An 8,361-nucleotide genomic window follows, 5' to 3' on the forward strand; every position below is an offset into this window, starting at 1 on the left:
AACAAAAGAAAATGATAAAAACTTCAAAAATTAAAATCTTTCCAGATGTAGTTATGTTACTACATGTACTAGTTAGGAAAATTTAAAAACTTAAATTTGGACATGTTTTGCAAAAAGTGTAGGGAAAATGTAAAACGGCTATAACTTTTGCATACAGTGTCAGAAAAAACGTATAATATATCAAAATGTTCAGCACGAAAATCCGCAACCGATTTTGACATCCTATGGTCTGTTTGCAAATTTTTAGAATCCTCAAATTCTAAAAGAAAAAGAAGTTTTATGCTCAAATTTTAGTTTTTTTGAATTTTTATTAAATCTGGTCAAACTATGGTCAAGCTACTTATTCAAGAAGTATTAGTGTTACTAAATAATTATTCAAGAATATTAGTGTTACTAAATAATTATTTCAGTTTTTTTTGAGTTGTGGTCAAATCTGGTCAAACTGTGGTCAAACTATGGTCAAACTACTTATTCAAGAAATATTAGTGTTACTAAAATAATTATTTCAGTTTTTTTTGAATTTTGGTCAAATCTGGTCAAACTAGGGTCAAACTACTATTCAAGAAATATTAGTGTTACTAAATAATTATTGTTTTTAGAACAATAGTTTCAAACTCAAATAGTGAAATGTGTGACTTCATGCTCAAGGTAGATTCATGAGGGTTAATAGGATTGACATCTTACTATTGTCAGGAAAACAACAAGTGCAGACTTGGAAACGAGGGAGAATAGAACCCGGAAGTTAAGCGTGCTCAGGCTGAAGTAGTAAGAGGATGGGTGACCGTCCGGGAAGTTAGGTGATTTGGAATGATGAGGGGTGATTAGAGATTAGAGATTAAATTGAGCAATGATGAGGGGTGATTAGATATTAGAGGTTAAAATAATTCAGAAATTTAAAAATAAAAAAAATAATAAAAAAAAGAAAATTTAAAAAAAAATCATAAAATTTCCTTTAGTACCGGTTGGTGTTACCAACCAGGACTAAAGATGGACCTCCAGGAAGCGGCCACGTGGAGGGCCTTTAGTCCCGGTTCATGTAAGAACCGGGACTAAAGGGAGAGGCTTTAGTGACGACCCGACTAAAGGCCCTTTTTCTACTAGTGATTGTAGTTGAGTACACATGTTGTTTCAACTCTGAATTTTGGTTGCACATACCCGTTGTCTTAACTAGATGATTCCCCACGCGTTGCTGCGGGAATTTATGAAAAATAAGATGTTATATACAGATGAGCATAAGACGGAAGAAAACTAAAAGGAAAAAGGTTATATTATTTAAACAACACATATGAGCATAGGCTTTGGAGAATACCAATAACTCTTATGCTCAGTTAATCTTCACTGAAATGTTAAGTAAACGGAATGCTAGTGCATGAGAGAAAATATTTATTTTCATAAAAAATGATCATTTGGACCCTGTCTTAGAGGCTTACACATAATCATTTCATCATGATGTAGTACACAATCTGAGATGAAGTGAAGGGTTTACTTGCTCTGTAATGTAAACCACAATATCCAGACATCCGTTAATGAAAAGAACAATCAAGATACTAAGTTAGTGCCAAAATAACAATTAATGATGTTCAGTAGTTGCGTACTATTAAGATATTAACACCTCAGAATATTCTCACTCATTATTCATGAAAATTGTCATGACCTCTGTCTCATATTCTAGTACTCAAATCATTGAGAGATTGGAGAAGTTTACTGGATAATTATAAAAAAATTGGGAGGTCAAATAGTAATCACTAAGCAATTGTGAAAAGGACAACTTGCAAGATAGTGGAGTTCAATATTTCAGAAACTATAGCAACATAAGAAGCTGGAAAAGCCTTTTGAGTACAACACCTTGAAATCAGTCATGGAACTTTACCAAGATATATCTCATACAAAAAAGCTACTTACCTGAGCTCATGGTATTTGAACAACATAGAAGAAAAGGGATGAGGTCTCACTTCAAAATCTAGCCTTTGGAGGACTTCAACCACAATGAATGGAAGAATATGATGAAGAAAATAAACCAAGAGAGAACGCGGTAGTCACTGTTGCTGCCGTCGCCATTGACAGCTAGACTGCCACATTTGTGTTTCCCAGTCAATATGCAAGAATTTGACAAACAGAAGCAATGTGCAACATTTGAAACCGGATAATTCAGATAATACTACTACTACTTTCACATCACAAATAAGAGAACGACCAATATGCGGTTTTCAAGATGTAATTTGGACACCAATTTCTATTGTAATATATGTATAAAAATAAGAAGTTATAATATTCTAGAAACACTTTAAGGACAGTCTATGCATATGAATATCGAAATTTCAGTCTGAATCATTAACTAAGTTCTGGTGCTTGATTTACATTGAAAAATAGTAGGACATTAAAAATATCAATAGGAAAAACAGATCTTAGAACCTAAGTTATCCTGAGCCTTTTCTTTTCAACATGAAAGCTGAACTGAATGATAGATGCAAGAATAACCTTCAAGTTCCTACACCATGGCGCACATGTCATTAGTAATTCAGAACTTAGTTAATGATTCATTAATAATAGTCTGGAGTCGCATACAATAAGTATAGTAAAACCAATTGATTTGGCATGCATCATTGTAACCTTCATGAGCAAACCAGGGATATGGAGGACCTGAAAAGCAACACAAAAGATGAAGACACATAGCAACAACGGCAGGAGAAGACTGCAAGCAAATAAATTTTTGCAGCGTCACTGGAACATACCAGCACGGATAAGATAGCAGTTTTGGATGGACCCAGTCGATAAAAGGCGTAGGAAGTAAATCCCGGCATGAAAATGTCCAACCCCAAAATGTAAAGTGCCATGTTAGAAATCCCATAATGCGAGGCATGCCAAATTAAATCTAGGCTATGGGAATTCACCATCTGCCTCCTTGACTTGGGCGTCAAGGTGTTCTCGGCGGTCTCTCCTTGGAGGCACCAGATTACGGATGATTATTCAGATGTCATTGTTGTACTCTAAGTTTACTGAAATGATCGTATTGGTAGGAGAACCTTGAACACCATAGTCTGAAGCTGTCCGTTGTTGCCCACAAACCCATCACCAACATAAAAAGGACACTATTGCCGCATTATAATCTGGTCTCTAAATAAACCGGGGCACACCTGTGGGGGGAGCTGAATCCAGCGCTCCTCCAAGTTGTGGCTCTGAACGGAGGCCCTGCCTGGCGTCGCCACAGAGAGCGACCCTCCAAGAACCACGGCACCTGGGCATCGTCTTTCTGATGACTGTTGCACGACTGGAGTCGCATGGGGCTAGTGCAGCGCCTCCTTCAGATCCATGCCAACCTTCACCTACTATCGCGGGCTGCCACCTCAGCCCGTCCTCTCCTGACTTTCTGTCACAATCACACAACAACAGGACAATAGTAGTCTCCATGTTCTTCAAGTCAAGAAAGCAGCGGTGATAAACCTGACAAACTCATGTCTTTGTTTTTTAAGTCAAGAAAGCAGTGTTCCATAGAAAGAACTCCATCATGGTGACCCAATCGTACACTTTAGGGTCTCCCTGACTGACTGCCCACACTTTTATTGTACATGGAGTATAAATTAAAAGAGGGCAGTTATGTCATTCTAGTTGAAGTTCTAAATCAGCAACGTACCCAAGTACTTGGGGGAGGTTCCTGGCGAACTCAGTCGTTGTTGTTGGCGGGGCCCTAGGACACCACCGCGTCCGTCGCCGGGTCGTCCACCATGTTAAACGTCTTCACCAGGAACGGCGGTGGTGCCCCAGCCGCAGCCCTCGGAGGCGCCACCGTAGTCGCCGCCGCAGCCACCCCGCACTCCATCGTCGCGCCCGATCCGAGGGCCTTGGTTCCCACCTCGATCGATCGGAGTTCGGCCCCGCGGTACCACGAGGTGGTGGGGATTGGTGTCACCTCTCCCGAAAAACGGCGAGCGCAAACGTCAACGCCGGGAAGTAATAATATCTCCAGCAAGGTAAACATAGCCTGAGAGAATCGCGGTGAGCCGCGGACGCGAGCCGAACCGGCGGTGGCGCAAAGACGGATCCAAACCGCCGTGTTGTAGGAGATGTAGCCAGGAAAGGATTTGTGGGTTGGATAGATATGCGAAAGGAGGACCGTTCAGTTCGCTGCTTAAGCGGTAAATGGAACCTGACGTGGCCGGCAGAGGTGGTGGTCGGGCCCATTGTAAGCCGGTAATAAAACAATGATGTGGCAGACATGCTGAGATGGATAGGCTGCATGTCAAGAGAAATAGGTTAGTGGGGATGAACTATTTAGGTATTATAGATTATGTTTGCATACACATGTACTGTAATGTACATGAATCTAAGTAGTATTATGAAATTGGTCTGTTTGGTCGGGACCGAGCACCATCCTATAAAGACCGAAGACCGAATAGAGAAGAACCGAGAAGACCAGAATAATTTTTGTCTTCAATTGTGAGAGACCAAAATTTAAAAGTCAGGAAAAACTAGACTGTGCAAACTAGAAAGATCGAACCCCCATGTTTAATTGGACACATAGGGGCCACAACACCGTGCATTGTCGTTATATCTTGTCGTGGAAACATCGTTTGAACACAGATCAGTACCGCTGCCGTTCATCGAATGCATGAGAACCTGTGGGAATAGACTAACCATATCACCGTCACTTCCAAAGCACAACCCTCTTCCACCGCCCGAAAATTACAGAAAATCATGTACATGTCCATCAGATCTGACAAGAACCCGAAGTCGTTTGCCATTCCAGCCACCGTCTCCGTTGGGAAATTTTCGCTCTAAAAAATGTCCGAGCCCACGAGAGGGAAATATTGCCTACTCCATCCGTGCCTACAATCACTACTTTGACCGAAATTGGCCCAAACTAACCTATTTACGAAGTATTTCACGATCCGATTCTTTTCTAAAATGCCATACTCGAAAGACGCCATGGCATTTCTATGCCATGTTCACCTATGTTGACCATCTGACGTGGCAATGCTGGTAATGACATAGACCGCATCGTATCCCAACGATGGAAATACTGCATACCGATATTTGCCCACTAAAACGTTAATATGTTGGGAGTATGGGGGCCTCCAATTCACTTGCACAACCGCTTGTTGGTTCACTCCCCGACCTCATAGGGAATAGAGAGAAAAACATCTCTTCGTCAATTCTCCCCCAATTTGAGCCCGCTTTCCATGTATCTTGCCCCCCTACCCTAGCATTTAGATCAGGGAGGATATGCCGTGAGCCTTGGTGTTTCCTATCATGCCACCTCAGTTTGTCAAATGGGCATGACCATGACATGGGCCATAGGGGAAACACCATTGACTATGGTGTTTTCCGCGTAAACCATACACCATGGTGGGTGGCATTTTCGAAGAGGGCCGGGCCATGATTTTTTTTGGAAGTAGGGTTAATTTGTGCTAGTCTTTGTTAATAAGGTCAAAATAGTGATTTTTAGCCTCTGTCCGAGAACTACTAGCCCCACCGCTTTACCTCGCACATTCTCGTGCATTTGTCCCAGCGGCATCGGACCATGCAAAAGCAATATCTCGCTTCTTGCAATGTGTATGGAGCACTTGCGTAGAGCCGTCCCATGAGTTATTGTCCCAATAGTAATTGTTTCGCTTCTGGCCTATTTTGGGCTTGTCTCATTTTTTCTGTGTTTTCTCTATCATTTTTATGGTTTTTCTTTTGTTCATATTTCTGTTTTTCATTTCCTATCTTTTTTTCATTTTCAGTTTTTCATTTTTCATTTTTCTTTTTCCTTTTTTCCATTTTCCTTCTTATTTTTTCTTATTAAAAAAATACATGTTGACATCTTTTTTTCTAATATACATTGAACATTCTTTCAGATACACTCTAAGTTTTTTGAGTCCATGCTGAACATTTTTCAAATGCACGTTGAGTATTTTAAAATACACGGTGCATAGTTTTTTAAACACACGTAGAACATTTTCAAAGACATTTGAAATTTTCTAAATACTGTGTGAATAATTTTTAAATGTGTTGAACATTTCTTAAGATACATGAAGACATTTCTAAAATACATGGTGAAAATGCTTTCAACACACTTTTTTTCAAAAACATAGAGAACATACTCCAAATACAAGTTGAACATTTTTTAATACTTTGATTATTTTGTATCATATACATTGAAATTTCCAATGTACACGACGATAATTTTTCAACACAAGCTGAACATTTCAAAAAATATTTTACAAATACACATGAACTTGTTTATATCCACTCTTTAACATACATCCAATATTTATTTTTTAGCACATGTATTTTACCCAAAAGAATAGAAAAAACAGAATGAAAATGTAAATAAAACCGAAAAAGAAAAAAATAGAGCGTTTGCTGCACTTGTTTTTTCACGAAGTGCGTTGCTAACTTTTTTGGTTTTAGAGGTCAAAATCTTTTTTGGGTTTAGAGAAAGTGTGTTGCTAATCTGGTTTACACACGAAGTGTATTGCATCCCAACTCAAAAAAAAGTGCGCTGCATACTGTACCGATGGAACATCGTTAGCTCTCTATTACCGCACCCACCCACACCGTTGTTTCCTCATACGGGCCCATGTCCGCATGCCGGCCTTTTCCACTGCGCAAACCCACCTGTTCTGCGCAACCAGTACTGTAAATGCCAGCACCAACGTCGCGCACGCGAGCTCGTTCACTACAAGGCCTCTTTCTCCCTCCATTACATAACGTAGCGCATATAGATATTCTCGAAAGTTAAATTATACAAACTTTGATCAAATTTATAAAGAAAACTATTCATATCTACAATATCGAATATATACAATGTGAAAATACATCTTGTGATGTATCTTGGGATATGTGTTTGGTATTCTAGATGTATATGTTTTTCTTTACAAACATGGTCAAAGTTTATAAAATTTAACTTTCCAAAAGATCTATAGGCGCTATATTGTGAAACGGAGGGAGTATGATTTTTCTCCTCCATCTCAGCATTTGCACCATTGCACCTTCCCCACATAGGTGTAGGTGTAGATAAACATTAAGTACATTTGACGAACATCAGTCTAAGTGGTGAAACACTAGAGACTGTGAGGACAGTACAGATAGGACATTGGCACAATCCTTATGATGACAAACACCTGATACTACAGGTAGTGATTCAAAGAGCTAGCCTAGAGTGATGATGAGCCTTCACATTGTGTGTACAGGATACATATGATAACCTGCTTGGATGAAAACTGGAAGAGGCTCAGACTTGGGATACTATGTGAAGGAAATATGCCCTAGAGGTAATAATAAAGTTGTTATTTTATATTTCCTTATTCATGATAAATGTTTATTATTCATGCTAGAATTGTATTGATCGGAAACCTAAATACATGTGTGAATACATAAACAAACACCGTCTCCCTAGTGAGCCTCTACTAGACTAGCTCGTTGATCAAAGATGGTTAATTAAGGTTTCCTAACCAGACATGAGTTGTCATTTGATAACAGGATCACATCATTAGGAGAATGATGTGATGGACAAGACCCATCTGTTAACTTAGCATTATGATCGTTTAGTTTTATTGCTATTGCTTTCTTCATGTCAAATACATATTCCTTCGACTATAAGATTATGCAACTCCTGGATACCGGTGGAAAAACTTGTGTGCTATCAAACATCACAACGTAACTGAGTGATTATAAAGATGCTCTACAGGTATCTCCGAAGGTGTTTGTTGAGTTGGCATAGATTGAGATTAGGATTTGTCACTCCGAGTATCAGAGAGGTATCTCTGGGCCTTCTCGGTAATACACATCATAAGCTTGCAAGCAAATGACTAAGGAGTTTAGTCACGAGGTGATGTATTACGGCACGAGTAAAGAGACTTGCCGGTAACGAGATTGAACTCGGTATGAAGATCACAGTTTAGTCTAATCTGGGGCTAGTAACATACCGACGGACAAAGGGAATCACATATGTTGTCATAACGGTTCGACCGATAAATATCTTCGTAGAATATCACTAATGGAATCCACTTCTTTGCCGTCTGCCACTTCTTTGCCGTCAGCTAGCGGACGGCAAAGAAAGGCTTTGCCATCAGCCACCAGAAAACTAACGGCAAAGAGGCAGCGGGCATCAACGGATGCTTTGCCATCAGCTTATCTTTGCCGTCCGCTAGCTGACGGCAAAGAGGGTGGGTGGTGGGGGTACGAGGGAGACCTAACAGCCATCTTCTTTGCCGTCTGCTGGCTGATGGAAAAACATCTTTACCGTCCGTCAGCAGACGGCAAAGAGCTGTGACCTAGCAGATAAGGGGCCGCGCCCGCGCCCGATCTGTCCATTCCCTCTCTCTCCCTGCCCGAGCCGCTCCGACCCCTCACCCCTGCCGCCCGCACCGCCCAGCC

This window comes from Triticum aestivum, chromosome 7B (genome assembly GCF_018294505.1).
Source record: "Triticum aestivum cultivar Chinese Spring chromosome 7B, IWGSC CS RefSeq v2.1, whole genome shotgun sequence".
In the NCBI taxonomy this organism is placed as follows: domain Eukaryota; kingdom Viridiplantae; phylum Streptophyta; class Magnoliopsida; order Poales; family Poaceae; genus Triticum; species Triticum aestivum.